Raw genomic sequence first — 15679 nt, 5'->3', positions numbered from 1 at the left:
ATGTTGTGATCGTCTGCTTCTGGTTCGGACAGATTCATCTTATGATATTTTGTTTCAAAAAATATATATAAAATGAATTACCCAGAATATAAAATAAGCTGAATTTTGTTTATATTAACATGAAGAATAGTAGTAGTATCTAGAGAGTTATCAAGTGTAAAACCAAATACATCTTAATTACAGCAGTATAATATTGTTACCTGCACGCAAGGTTCATCCTTCATAGGAACCGGGCTATGTACCTTCAACATTGTCAAACTTGTGGTGATAACATATCCAGTACCATTACTTCCTTCGTTAACGGCCTTGCAAAAGCAAGGATTTTAGGTGGATAGGAATTCCTCCTAGGCTATTCTGTAGGGTCCTCTTTAATGGGTTCGCTTCCTTTGTTGCTATGTCTCCAACCTCGCTGTCTCTTAGCTGTGGCTAAGTTTATGCTTTGAGATATTCTTATCAATAAATTATTCTTGCCTTTCAAGAAATAAAAGAACATACACATTGCCTCCTCGTACTTTTAACCTTAAAAAGTGGGTAGTATAGAGACAACATAAGTAACCAATTCAACTGAGCAATAATAGCATCCCAAACATTGTCTAAGGAGATTGGTCGATCCTTGCTCTGGGATATTGCTCCATAGACCAAAATGGTGTTGCTCTATTTTCTTCGAGCACTCCCCCTTTTTCTCATTTCTTCGTCGAGAATAAAACTATTGGCAACACTTTTCTCCAGGCCAGCCAGGGCTTCTCTTGATCGGTAACGTACACCAGCTAGATAACTCAATTCTCCACTTGTAAGTTTGGCAGCTTTTTCAAAAGATATGGTCCTCTTTGTTCTTGCGACTTGGTTTTAGATGAATTGTCTCGTATGATTGAAAAAACTATCCAAGTAGTCTGTTGCTTCTAAACCTATCAATTCGAGTGAGGCAATGATGTGTCTTACTAGCACCATAATTTTGTAGAGTAGGCTTTGGCAAAGAGGTAAGTAACAAGGGGAAGGACGTGAAAGAAGCATATTTCATGCATTGCTTAACGAAACGCAGGCCATGTATGTAAGTTTTCTCGTTTCGGATTATTTTCCTTTCATGAGCTGCTTTTGTCGCCTCACTGGGTAGCTTAGTCGCCTTGATAAGTCCTCGATGAACATCTCCATCGAAAGAGACCAAAACCAGAGCGAGAAGACATACTCGATGTTTTGTTACAACTCTGAAAGGATCAATCCTAATTGAATGAAGAAAGTTCGAGAGGAAATTAGAAACTTGATTGGTACCAAAGGTTTTGTAAATGAAGATGATATTCCAAATCTACCATATCTAAAAGCTGTTGGCCTGTGGTGAAAGAAACATTCGGATTACAACCAACACTTCTATTGTTAGTACAACGAGAAACAATTAGAGGTTGCAATATAGAGGGGTATAGGAAATTCCAGCAAAAACTCTAGTTTGTGTGAATGCATGCGCCGTAGGAAGAGATTCTGAAGCTTGGGAAAACCCAAATGAGTTCCACCCCGAGATGTTTATTGGAAGTTCAATTGACTATGAAGAACTAGAATTTGAGCTCATACCATTTGGTGGTGGCAAAAGAGGTTGTCATGGAATATATATAGGAGCGGCAACTGTGGAGCTTGCGCTTGCTAATCTTCATACAAATTTGATTGAGCAATTAGGATTGGGGTGAATTTAACTATTCTAAACATCATTGATGCTGCAAAGGACTAAAGGAATCCAGTGGAGAGGGTGACGTTAAGGAGAAGGTAAACATTCTGTTTCTTTCATTTAGTTCCTGCTTCATCGCAGTAGACATTTCTTCCTTCTACTCTACAACTCCTTCCACTTAACTCCCTAATTTCGCCAGTGAAGCCAACAGACAGAGAGGGGTATGTGGCAAACCAGAGGACTTGGTTTCAAAGGCAGTACATATCTCGATGAGAGGAGGTATAACTCTGCTAGTTCCCATTCATACTTCTCATCATAATTCATAAGCCTTCAATTTTTGATTCTATAGAATATTTTATGAGTACGGAATTCATGCCTTGGTGCTGTAAATTGACAAGTAGCAAATATCTTCTACAAATTTAATCAAATCGCATGGTTTATTAAACTGTTTTTGTCAATCCAAAGACTGTAGATGACACTTTGTAAACAAGAAACTTGCAGATGACTAAAACAAGGTGAGCTAGATTTGGAACTTTTACGTAAATGGCATCCTGGAAGTAATTATGTAGCACTGATTAACTGTTGGAGTTCTATACAAGGTCCAAGACCATCTGCTTTGTTGTGGTGAAATTTTTAATAAAGATTTTAATTAGATGCACAAAGATACTGAACAAAAAAGGACATGCGGAAACCAACAGAAGAATAAAGAAATAAGAAGCTCTGAAAGGTCCCCTGCTTCTACCTTGATTTGGCCAGTCTCTATCAGAGTTGGTTATGTCGTGGATGTATTGTCACTTACTAAGCATGGTTGATAGGCTGAAATGCTTCATGTTAGACGTTCTTTGCAATTTTCAGACATTTATCTATATAACGAGCACCCAAAAGGAAAAAACAAGGGATCAAGTCAAACGATAGAATTATGGATAGGCTGAAATGATGGTTTCTTGAATCGTTGCGATGCCTTTTCTGTTTGCTCTAAGGGAGAATGCCGGTTGATGTAGATTAAGGTGATTCTTTGTTTTTGTGTCACGTCTAGTTTTTCTAAGGGGCATTTAAAAAAAAAACTCTTATAAATAAGATATTTTAAAAAATAACTCTCCTTACAATTTTAACTATTTTTAATCAAGTTGGACAAAATTACATTTACTGAAATTACACGTAATGGTGTTTACACGTTATATACAAAAATATGTTACACGTCATGATTAGGTTGTTACACGCCATATACAAAAATATGTGACATGTTATAGTTAGGTTGTTACAAGTTATGTACAAAACATGTGACACGGCATGATTAGGTTGTTACACGCCATATATAAAAACATGTTATCCGCTATGTATAAAAATATGTAACACGTTATGGTTAGGTTGTTACACACCATGATTAGATTGTTACGCGACATGTACAAAAACATGTGATACGTCATGATTAGGTTATTACACGCTATGTATAAAAACATATGACACGTCATGGTTAGGTTGTTATACGCTACATTGAAAAAATTTTTATTGTTATACGCCGTATTGAAAAAATATTGTTATTACATGCCATATTTAAAAATATTTTGTCACACTTTAATACTTAAAATTTTGTTATTATTTATGAACCAAAACTTCAAATCTTCTCAACTCTTTTCATTTTTTTTGTTTTTTTAACAATTTGACACTGATTAAAGTGTTTCTAACATGTTTTCATAAACCAAAACATAAATTTTCTTATCTAAAATACCTATTTCGACTAAAAATCGAATTTTTTTTTTTAAAAATCTAGATTTATAAATTTCAAAATTTTGAGTTTATTGGTGTCTAGGTTCCGAATTGATTCAATTAAAATTTATTTCAAACATTTGTGATCATTTCTACCATTTTACTTTTATCTTAAATACCTAAAAATCAAATTTCTCAAATAACCACCCACCCAAGCATAACAAAACCATCACTTGGTATTTTAAAAGCACAAGAAAGTGAAATTTGAAACGCAGGAGAGAGAAATCGAAGCATAGTAGATGAATGCCAAAAAGAGAAATCGATAAAATTAAAGAGAGTGGGATGGTGAGAGAGAGAAATCGGAAGCACAAATGAGGAGAAATTATGATCAATGGTTTAATTTATTTAAAATATTTTTAAGGATATTTTTATCATGTCATAGCTAAATATGACTAAAAATAGTTAAATTTATTTTGATGATTATTTTTGAAATATCATTGTTAAGAAAGGTTATTCCTCATAATTTTTTCTTTTTTACTAATACGAGCATATAGTTATGGTTCATATTTGCCGATAATGCTTTTTATAGAATTTGAGAGATGCTGTCAATAGCTTTTTGAGTGGTATTATATTTTATAATTGTATAATTTTGTATGCTCAGACTAAGCATTATGTCATGAAAAATCTTTGGAACAATAAGCATGAGACTTGAAGTGGTATATGAAAAATAAGTGTTATATAAGTCGATGAGGTTAATAAAATCATTTTTTTTTTAAGTTCAAACTATGCAAGAACGGCAGCATTGGGAGGATCATGCCGTCCATGAATCTGATTATTAAAAATTTTTGGTCACACGTGTCCTATAATTAGTCTATGTAAGGGGTCTCTTGCTCTCATTTTTCACAAGTTGCTCCACCGATCGAGTAGATCACAATGGTAGTGTTGCTGTTCTTTGTTCTAGCCGTCCCCAGCCTCTTTCTATTCATTCTCCCAAAAGATAGAGACAATGGCAATAGTCCTCTTCCACCCGGCCCGTCAGGTCTCCCCTTTATCGGTCACTTACACATGCAGATGCTTGATAACTCAGCCCCTCATATTTTTCTTTGGAAACTCTCTCAAAAGTATGGCTCTCTCATGTCCTTGAGATTTGGATTTAGGCCAATCCTAGTAGTTTCTTCAGCAGAAACGGCTAAAGAGGTTATGAAAACCCATGACCTCGACTGCTGCAGTAGGCCTACTTTACTTGGGAGGGCAGAAATTATCTTATAATGGTTTAGATTTGGCTTTTTCACCGTATAGTGCTTATTGGAGGGAGATTAGGAAAATATGTGTTGCTCATCTTTTTAATCTTAATAGAGTGCAAATCTATCGTCCCATCCGAGAAGATGAAGTTGCTCGCCTAATTGCAAAAATATCCAAATTATCTGTTAATTCTAAGCCTGTCAATTTGAGTGAGGCAATGATGTGTCTTACTAGTACAATAATTTGTAGAATAGGATTCGGCAAGAGATATGAAGAAGAAGGCGTTGAAAGAAGCAGACTTCATGGGCTGCTTAATGAAAGCCAAGCCCTGCTTACGAGCTTCTGTGTTTTTGATTATTTTCCTTGTATGGATTGGGTTGATAGGCTTTCTGGATTTCTCAACCTGTCTTGAAAAAAATTTCAAAAAGTTTGATGTCTTCTATCAAGAACTCATTGATGAACATCTTAATCCAAATTGACCAAAAACCGAACAAGAAGACATAATTGATGTCTTACTACAACTTCGGAAGATTCGTGACTTTGCAATTGATCTCACTTTGGATCACATAAAAGCCATGCTAACGGTGATCTTCACTCAAAATATTTCCTTTAACTATAATATTAAGTATTATCATTAATTAATTTTATAGCTTCAACACCATAAGAACATATATAATTATCTTATCTTTTTTTTCTTTTATGCAGAATGTGTTTATTGGTGGAACGGATACTAGCGCTGCCACTGTGATTTGGGTCATGACCTTTCTAATGAAAAATCCTAGGTGTTTGAAGAAAATTCAAGAGGAAGTAAAAAGTTTGGTAGGGAAAAAATGTTTTGTAAATGAAGATGATATTCAAAGCTTAACTTATTTTAAAGCTGTGATAAAAGAAGCATTCAGATTGCAACCAATAGCTCCATTATTAGTGCCACGAGAAACGATGCGAAAGTGCAACATAGGCGGGAATGAAATACCTGCCAAAACCTTAATTCATGTGAATGCATGGGCAATAGGAAGAGACCCCCAAGCTTGGAAAAATCCAAAAGAGTTTTATTCGGAGAGATTCATTGACAGCTCTATTGACTACAAAGGACTAGACTTCGAGCTCATTCCGTTTGGTGCTGGTAGAAGGGGTTGTCCCGGAATACATATGGGAGTTGCAACTCTGGAGCTTGCCCTTGCTAATCTTCTTTACAAATTTGATTGGGAAATGCCGGCCGGGATGAACAAGGAAGACTTAGCCTTTGACGTGATACCTGGTATCACCATGCACAAAAAAAATGCTCTTTGCCTTGTGGCCCACGAAATTGATGTTTATTAATGCATGTATTGTTATACTAGCTATAGTAATTTAATTTGCTGCTAGCTAGCTCTAGTTTGGAGTGGGACAACATTTTAGGTTGTGTATGTTAATGCATAATTAAAGAATTAAGACATGTGGTTTTCTACTGTAATAGATCAATTTACCTATTCTAGAGATCAAAGATGCTGTAAAGGACAAAAGGAATCCGATGGAGAGGGTGACGTTAAGGAGAAAGGTAAACATTTCTGCTTCTTTGATATTATATTCCTGGTTTATGAATTATATATGATAAGTATAATTCTATATTTGCCTGAGACGTCAGAATTAAGCATAAGCCGGCTGATTGCGGCGAGCGCGAGGAAATTTGTTTGAAGTATTTAGCAGCTTCTATTATTCACACTTGACTCTCAGCAAGTCTTGTTCTTTTCCTATTTAATATAGAGAAAGACTTCCCAGGCCTTGCTCTTCCTCCGAACGCAGCAGCGGCTCCGGTTTTACACGTCAGTAGACATTTTCTGCCTATCTACTCTACATTTCCTTCTAAGCGAAGCCAACAGGGACAGAGGTGTATGCGCGGAAACCAGAGGACTTGGTTTCAATAATCACCCAGAGACTCATGGTGATGGCATGGCAGTACATATATATATCTCTGAAAGAGTGAGAGAGGAGATATAACCCTGCTGGTTCCCATTCATGCTTTTCATCATAATTCATATAATCTTCAACTTTCGATTCTGAACCCACAAAGTTACGCAAAATCATATGCTTGATAACAGGAGGGTTAAATTCTCGTTACTCACACGGAAAAAATAATAGTACAAACAAAAAATGAAAGGGGAGCAGGCAGACCATCCCTGTTAACAATCCCCATACCAGGTGGATACGTACAAAAAGGGAAGAAATTAAAAACCAATCAGATGGCCTTTGCCGACCTGTGCCATTTGCGAAGCATTGTATAATTTTTTGGAGCAATGATTAACTTGGAGGCTAATCCCAGGTCATACAAGGTTGCTATAATATTTTAATTTTGGCAGGGACTAACTTCTTTTTGAAATTTCACTTGTATTTATAAACGGGAACAATAGTTCTGCTCTTTACAAAGATTTTATCAAGTTATGCCCCGTACAAAATAAAGGGGTATACCCACACAAAATCCTCTTCAACTCCCAGGTGATCAAAACAACACCAGCATAAAAACCCTGTACACCAGCCATAATGAACAAAAGACAAAAAAAAAAAAAAAAAACAACCAGCATAACCCAATCACCTCCTCCAAGTCCTAAGCCTTAGGAAAAAAGAGCCGATCCCCTGTTTATCCAAAAAACCTATTCAACCAATGAACACCTGCAGTCAAAAGATAGAAGATGAAATTACCCCTATGGATAGATCCTCTGCAGCTACACCTGGAGAAAAAGTAGGGACATTGAAAAAACACTCCTCAGGCACTAGCGTTATTATTAGATGCTTCCCCCATACGTTGAGCAGGTTTTCAACTCTTCTTATCCCAGATTTTCAACTCTTCTTATCCTTGTTTTCGCCAAATTGTCAGCTTGTTGGTTGGTGGCTTACTCTTCTTATCCCAGATTTTCAACTCTTCTTATCCTTGTTTTCGCCCAATTGTCAGCTTGTTGGTTGGTGGCTTCCCTGTAGATATGTTGAACCTCCCATTGGAGCACTTTTCTTTTTAACATCTTGTTGGTTGGCAGGGACTGACTAACCCATTAAAACAATTATCAATTGTTAATTAGGTTTTTTTTGGAAGTTAATGACACATTACTGAATGACTTATGACCCACAAGCATGACTAGTGGAAATTACATTGACCTATGGAAACAATTGTGGCTCCACAATGAAGAACAATGTCATCCTAAATTTTTATAAGTCAAACAATTATTGTTAAATGTATTTGGCAGCATTCTTTCAACAAAAGAAAAAGTAATTTTTTATTTTATGTAACAATTATTTGGCAAGTACAATGAAGCGACAAATGAAGAGTTGCCTTTGAATTTGTGTTTTTTGGCCAAACTGCCTTGAATGAAAGAGTTATTTTCTTTGAGGAAATATTTCCAAATCATGATTAACGAACGTTGTAAGGTTATGGGAAAGTAATAAGAGCTAAAATTTTTTAATATTAATATGTTTAATTTAATCAATAGTTAAAAAATTTATAATAAATAATAATTTTATATAACATTTAAATAAAAAAAATAAGAAAAAAAATATTTACAATAGCCTTTTAAGAAAATTATGCTCTATGATATATCTTAAATTTAAATTCATCAATTGTTGGTTTTGTATTGAAAAAGTTAATAATGTCTTTTTCAATATAAATAATTAAATGATCTACAAGAAATTCATAATTTATTTTATTTCGAAGTTTTGTTTTCACAAATTTCATTGCTGAAAAGATACTCTTTGTAATTGCTGTATAAATGGAAAGAGTTAAAATAAAGTGAATTAATCTATTAATCAAGTGATAATTTCTTAATTTTTCTATTTCTGCTAATCTCTAGTATAATTCGAAAAGTATCTTACTATTTTTGAAACTTTGGTGATGAGGTATATTAAGTTTATAATGTCTCAACTGTAATCTCAAAAGAAGTCTTTCTTGCTCTGTGAAATTCAAAGAATAAAAATTCTCTATTAACTTGCAGATATCATCAATAATGTTGAATGATTTGTAATTATTATTAAGATTCAAAATAGTGCTTAAAGTTAAAAGTTTCACAATTTGTTCATTGAATCTTATATTCAATTTTTGTAATTAGGAATCTATTGTCATTAAAAATACATCGATGGTGAATTATAGAAAAGAAAGTAAAGTAAAAATAAAAATAAAAAATTCAAAAGAGAAGAGAAAGAGAGGGAAATAAGTGTGAAGAAATTTAAGAATTAAGATAAAATTGAATAGAAATTGTGAAATTATTTTATTATTTATATAATTATTAAAAAAATATTATTTTGAAAAAGATATTAAAAATATATAATAAATAAATTTTTTTAAAAAATTTGAAACTACCTTGCACCCCTGATAAAAAAATATAATAAATAAAAAAATTCTTAATTTCCGAGGCTCGGGCCCATTAATGAACTACCTTCCCCCTGATTGGCGGGATAATATCAACCATATGAATCTGATTATTAATTCCTACTAAAAATTTTTGGTCAAAATGGTCGGCTAATTAGTTCTTTATTAGGGAACTCTTGCCCTCACTTTTCACAAGTTGCTTCACTAGATCACAATGGTAGTGTTGTTGTTCTTCGTTCTAGCCCTCCCCTCCCTCTTCCTATTCATTCTCTTAAAACAAAGAAATAATGGCAGTATTCTTCTTCCCCCAAGCCCGCCAGGTCTTCCCTTGATCGGTCACTTGCATATGCAGATGCTTGATAACTCAGCCCCTCATATTTTTTTTTGGAAACTCTCTCGCAAGTATGGCTCTCTCATGTCCTTGCGACTTGGATTTAGGTTAACCCTGATAGTTTCTTCTGCAAAAATGGCTGAAGAGGTTATGAAAACCCATGATCTCGACTTCTGCAGTAGGCCAACTTTACGTGGAGCGCAGAAATTATCTTATAATGGTTTAGATTTGACTTTTTCACCATATAATGCTTATTGGCGGGAGATTAGGAAAATATGTGTCATTCATCTCTTTAATTCTAATAGAGTGCAACTCTTTCGTCCCATCCGAGAAGATGAAGTTGCTCGCTTGATTGCAAAAATATCCAAATTATCTGTTGATTCTAAGATTGTCAATTTGAGTGAGGCCATGATGTACCTTACCAGTACCATAATTTGTAGAATAGGATTCGGCAAGAGGTACGAAGAAGAAGGAACTGAAAGAAGCAGGTTTCATGGGTTGCTTAATGAAAGCCAAGCTTTGCTCACGAGCTTCTTTATCTCTGATTATTTTCCTTTCATGGGTTGGGTTGATAGACTCTCTGGATTACTCAGTCGTCTTGAAAAAAATTACAAAAAATATGAAATCTTCTATCAAGAACTTATTGGTGAACATCTTAATCCGAATAGATCAAAACCGGAGCAAGAGGACATAGTCGATGTCTTACTACAGATATGGAAAGATCGTGACTTTGCAATTAACCTCACTATGGATCACATAAAAGCTGTGCTAATGGTCATCTTCACTTAAATATAGTATTAAGTGTTATCATTAATTTACTTTATAGCTTCACACCATAGGAAAATATATATACCTTATGTTCTTTTTTTTTATTTCTTCTATGCAGGATGTGTTTATTGCTGGAACGGATACTAGCGCTGCCACCGTGATTTGGGTCATGACCTTCCTAATGAAAAATCCTAGGTGTATGAAGAAAGTTCAAGAGGAAGTTAGAAGTTTGATAGGGAAAAAGGATTTTGTAAGTGAAGATGATGCTCAAGGCCTAACTTATCTTAAAGCTGTGATAAAAGAAACATTTAGATTGCAACCAATAGTTCCATTATTAGTGCCGCGAGAAACAATGCGAAAATGCAGCATAGGTGGGTATGACATACCTGCCAAAACCTTAGTTTATGTGAATGCATGGGCGGTGGGAAGAGACCCTGAAGCTTGGGAAAATCCAGAAGAATTCTATCCGGAGAGATTCATTGGCAGCTCTATTGACTATAAAGGACTAGACTTCGAGCTCATACCTTTTGGTGCCGGTAGAAGGGGCTGTCCCGGAATACATATGGGAGTTGTGACTGTGGAGCTTGCCCTTGCTAATCTGCTTTACAAATTTGACTGGGAAATGCCAACAGGGATGAACAAGGAAGACTTAGACTTTGATGTGATACCCGGTATCACTACACACAAAAAAATTGCTCTCTGCCTTGTGGCCAAAGAAATTCATGTTTAATGCATGTAAGGTTATCCTAGTAACTTAATTTGCTGCTAGTTTGCTCTAGTTTGGAGTGTCAACAACATAATATATCCATGTATCTTAATGTATCTATTAAGTTATCTTGCTTCAAAGAGTATAAGCTAATGATTTTTAATTAAATTAACTTTAATCTAATTTGGCTTTCTTCAGAGTAATCTATGGTATTCTAGATGAGTGATCAATTCAATGTATGTACCTAATTTTTCAAATTCTTAAATCAATAAATGGAGACGTCACTTATTGACTTGAAACCCCATTCAAACTTAAAAAATTTTGGGAAAAAAAAGAGAGGGACATGTAATCTGCTAAATTTATCTCTAAATCTTTTTTATTGGAATACTATTTGTAAGAAAATACCTTATTCATGAAGTTTTCAGGAAAATCAAAGCAACAGATTAGAAGATACATGAAAGTCAAAAAAAAGAAAAAAGAAGATAACATCTAACAAGAAAGTAAATTGACAAATCCTTTATAAAAAAGGTAAACAAATCTCTGATTGCTCCTTAACTTATTCCCAGTGAAACAATTGACTCCTCAAGGAAAAATGGTAGGTGTGGTCATGTGCTCAAAGCTGATTTCAGAAAAGTCTTTGATATCCTTGACTGGAGTCACGTGGATTTCATCACGAAACTCACAGAATTTAGTCCTAAATGGTATGGTTGGATCCACCACTATTTCTTCGACTTCCATATGTGTTCTAGTCAATGGATTGTCAATATTGCAATTCTCCATCAACAGAAACTTAGAGCAAGGTTGCGCACTCTCACTTTTTTTATTCAACATTGTGATACAATCTTTAAGCGTCAAGCAAACTCTACGAAGATCTTCTAAGGTATTCAAATTGGTAATGATCCCTCTATCCTTCATCCCCAATTCACAGACGATACTATTATCTTCTATAAGCTAGATTTCATGCAACTTACAAACATCAAGAGAATCCTAAAAAGTTTCCAAGCAATCTCAACTTTCAAAATGGCTGTCTAATAGGTACTAATGTTGCCCGACAAATTATTGAAGAATGGGCCACATCCATGTGTTGCAAAGCCCGTTATCTACCCACAAAATATCTAGATTATCCTCTGGATGCTAATCCCAATTCTCCATCCAGAAATTTCCCTCGAAGTTTATAATTGAAAAAAAATATTAATAAAAAGTTTCAACGAAGTTGGTCAAGTGAGTGCAATTACGGTCATTATTTCTTATGTTACTTTTTCTACATATGCTTTCCCATCATCCTGTTGGTATTACCTTTCCTTATCATTCTTCCCAATTGAGGATAATTTGTAGTACTAAGGTTTTCAATGTTGTTAATCATGCTATTAAGAAACAAGACATAATGGTTTCCTACTGTATATAGGTAATTTTATCAGGTCTAAAAGATCAATGATGCTGTGAAGGACTACATGAATCTCACTCAAGAATTTACTTTAATTATAATATTAAGTATTATGATTAATTAATTTTATAGATTCAACACCATAGGTGTATATATATGCCAATTTTTTTTTTTGCTTAGTCAAATGAAAATTTTTATTATGTATCATGAAACTGATACAAAATTTTGGCAAAGCCAAGAAACATGGGACAATGAGACCATCAAAGATTTGTTCTCAAAGAGACGTTTAAAAAAAAAAACCTAAACATACAGCATGAGAACCACACAACATATATATGTATAATTATCTCATCTCTTTCTTTTTTCCTTTTCTTTTGTGCAGGATTTATTTATTGTTAGAATAGATACTAGCCTTGCCACCGTGATTTGGGTCGTAACCTTTCTAATGAAAAAACCTAAGTGTTTGAAGAAAGTTTAAGAAGAAGTCTGAAGTTTGATTGAAAAAAAAAGTTTTGTAAATAAAAATGATGTCCAAGGTTTAATTTATCTTAAAGTTATAATAAAATAAATATTCAAATTGCAACCAATAGTTCCATTGTTAGTGTCACGAGAAACATTGTGAAAGTGCAACATAGGTGAATATGAAATACCTGCAAAAACCTTGGTTTATGTGAATGTGTGGGCAGTCGGAAGAGACCCCAAAGCTTGGGAAAACCCATAAGAGTTCTACCCAGAGAGATTCATTGGCAGCTCTATTGACTACAAAGGACTAGACTTTGAGCTAATACCTTTTGGTGCCGGTAGATGGAATTGTCCTGGAATACATATGGGAGCTGCAACCGTGGAGCTTGCCCTTGCTGATCTTCTTTACAAATTTGACTGGGAAATGCCAATGGGGATGAACAAAGAAGACTTAAACCTTGATGTGATACCTGGTATCACTGTACACAAAAAAAAAGCTCTTTGCCATGTGGCCAACATGATTAATATTTAATGCATTTAAGGTTATACTAGTAACTTAGTTGGCATCTAGCTTGCTCTAGTTCAGAGTGTCAACAACATTTTATGTTGTGCATGTTTTATGATAAATCCTTGAACGATAATATACCTTTTAAGTTGCCTTCGCTTCAAAGAGTATAATCTAATGATTCTTAATTAAATTAACTTTAGTCTAAATTTGTCCCTGCATCTTTTTTATTGAAATATTATTTGTCAAAAAAAAATCTGATACATCAATTTCCCAAAATTTAAAGCTTTAGAAGAAACTATGAAACTCAAACCAGAAAAAGATTACATATAGCAAGAAAGCTAAAGAAAGAAAAAACGTGTCTTCATGATTCATCATTAATTTAAACATATTTAATCCAATTGTTTTTTTCATCTTAATTTAGTGCTTAATCATGAAAAAGCTGACAAGGACCTTAGATAGTGAGACAAATTAAATTACTCTGTGAAGTAAAAGGCCCCCAAATAATTGCAATGCACTGTAGAGGGGAAAGAGTTTTGGCAATGGCGGGCCAGAGTCGTGACCCATAATGTAGTAGAACGTGGACTAGCTTTTAATCTCCATTCGTTGTGTTTTTCCGAATCTCAAAACAAAATTTGCAGATTTCTCATCGTTCATGGTTTGTGGCCTTTAACGGACTGTCATGCTATACGTTCCTTATTAATGTCCCCTTCAAATGCCTGTTGATCCTGACATAAAGAAGCAATTTTCAAATATTTTATATCCCTTCCTATATTTAACTAAGCACTTAAGAAAGGAACAATCACTACAAAAAATTTGGCTATTTTCAACGGAAATTTTTGTTGAAAATAGGCAATTTTTCATTGAAAATGTTTATTTCTAACGGAAAAGTCCTTTAAAAATTTCGTCGGCACAAGTTTTGTGGGTAATACTTTTCGTTGAAAATTTTTAACGAAAAATTTTGTTGAAAATCTGTTGAAAATCCGTTAAAAATTTTCAACAGAAATTCTGTTAGAAATCCGTTAGAAACTTGAATCTTTGCCCAATTTTTTAGAAATCCGTTGGAAAAAAATTTCGTTGAAAGTTTTCAACGAAATTTCCTTTGGAAAAGGAAATTCCAACGGAAAATCCGTTAAAAATTTCTAACAGAATTTCCAATGAAAATTTTCGTTGAAAAAATATTACCAACGGAATTTTCCGTTGGTAATATTTTGACATATTATTTTTATAATAAATTTAAAAAAAAATTACCATTTTTGTTTCTGATACTAAATTTAATTCCGCATTCAACTGTAAAATATATAAAAGAAAAACACATTACAAAATTGAGATTTAAGTCCTAACATGTAATTAGAAATTATCCTTAACACACAATATATAATATAGTTTGATACATATGAATATTAAACATAACATCCTTAAAAAGTATCCAAGTGTTTTATTAAATAACTAAAAACAAATATCCTTGTAGTGGACGCCCTGCCAATACCAGTATCACCACTACAATGCCAGACGCAAAAAAATTCACGTCTGGCAGAGTAGTGGAACGAAGCCTTGTAGAGACCACAACAAAAAAAATCCTTGCACTGTAGCACAGGGGATCCGGGGGCCAAAAACTGAATCAAAAAAATTCCTAAGAATCCCTAGCAACCCAAAAACACAGAAAGCCAAAATCAAATCCCTAGTTTAGCAGCCAGAAACCTCAATCCACAAACCAAAAAAATACCAAACAATACCAAAAAAAAGAATCACAAAAATATATACATAGAGAAAGAGAGCTTTGGGTGAAGGGCTGCCAACCGTCGGTGGGAGTTTAGGGAGTTTGGGGTTTGTGTCGCCGCTTAAAAAGGGGTAGAGAGCCTCGAGTTGTGTGTGCCGTCGGTTTTAGAGAGAGGGTTGGGGCTTCAGGCTTGCCTCCGGCAAAAGGAAGAAGCGAGAGAGAAGATCTGGGTTCCTGTGTAGCCGGTTCTAGAGAGAGCTGGGGCTTCGGGCTTGTGTCGTCGGCTGGAAAAGGAAGAAGCGAGAAAGACAAGATGTCACGACCCGGAACTCCCTATCGAGCCCGTGACAACCGCCGCGAAGCCTCGACAAACATTCTTCACCCCGAATGTCCATCGAAACCTCGCAAGGCTCTCGTATAAGCTTTCGCACTTCCCTGGTGACCAATAGTTATCAAATAATCAAAATACCAAGGATTACAAATCATTTCCAAATCATAACATCACATTTTTTTTTTATTTTTGCTCACAGGGGCATTTCCGTCATTTCTGTCGAAAACCTCGAAACTTGCTAAAAATGTAGTAGGTAAGCCGAAAATATATACTTAATGAGAAAAAAAATTAAGTATCTAAAACGTTCATTTGAAGTGAAAATTTGACCATTTGAATATGATAAAAATATTCAATAAAATAAACTATTTTCTTGTAAAATAATTTTCATAAAACTATCGGTACATAATTCTTATAGCGTAAAAGATAATTATATTCATATATACTATAAAGCAAATAACCAAAGCATAAAATTTCTTTTACAGTGACACGTGGGCCCATATCTATCCAAAATGCATCGGAAGCTGGAAACCTACAGCTTTTAC

The 15679-nt window shown here is 34.4% G+C and overlaps 2 pseudogenes; both read left to right on the top strand.

The window, feature by feature from the left end:
• On the top strand, positions 4292-10932 carry LOC18591512 (annotated as a pseudogene).
• On the top strand, positions 11328-13208 carry LOC108663003 (annotated as a pseudogene).

The sequence above is a fragment of the Theobroma cacao genome, chromosome 8, assembly GCF_000208745.1.
Source record: "Theobroma cacao cultivar B97-61/B2 chromosome 8, Criollo_cocoa_genome_V2, whole genome shotgun sequence".
NCBI lineage: Eukaryota > Viridiplantae > Streptophyta > Magnoliopsida > Malvales > Malvaceae > Theobroma > Theobroma cacao.
This window is presented reverse-complemented; position numbering and strand designations above follow the sequence as displayed.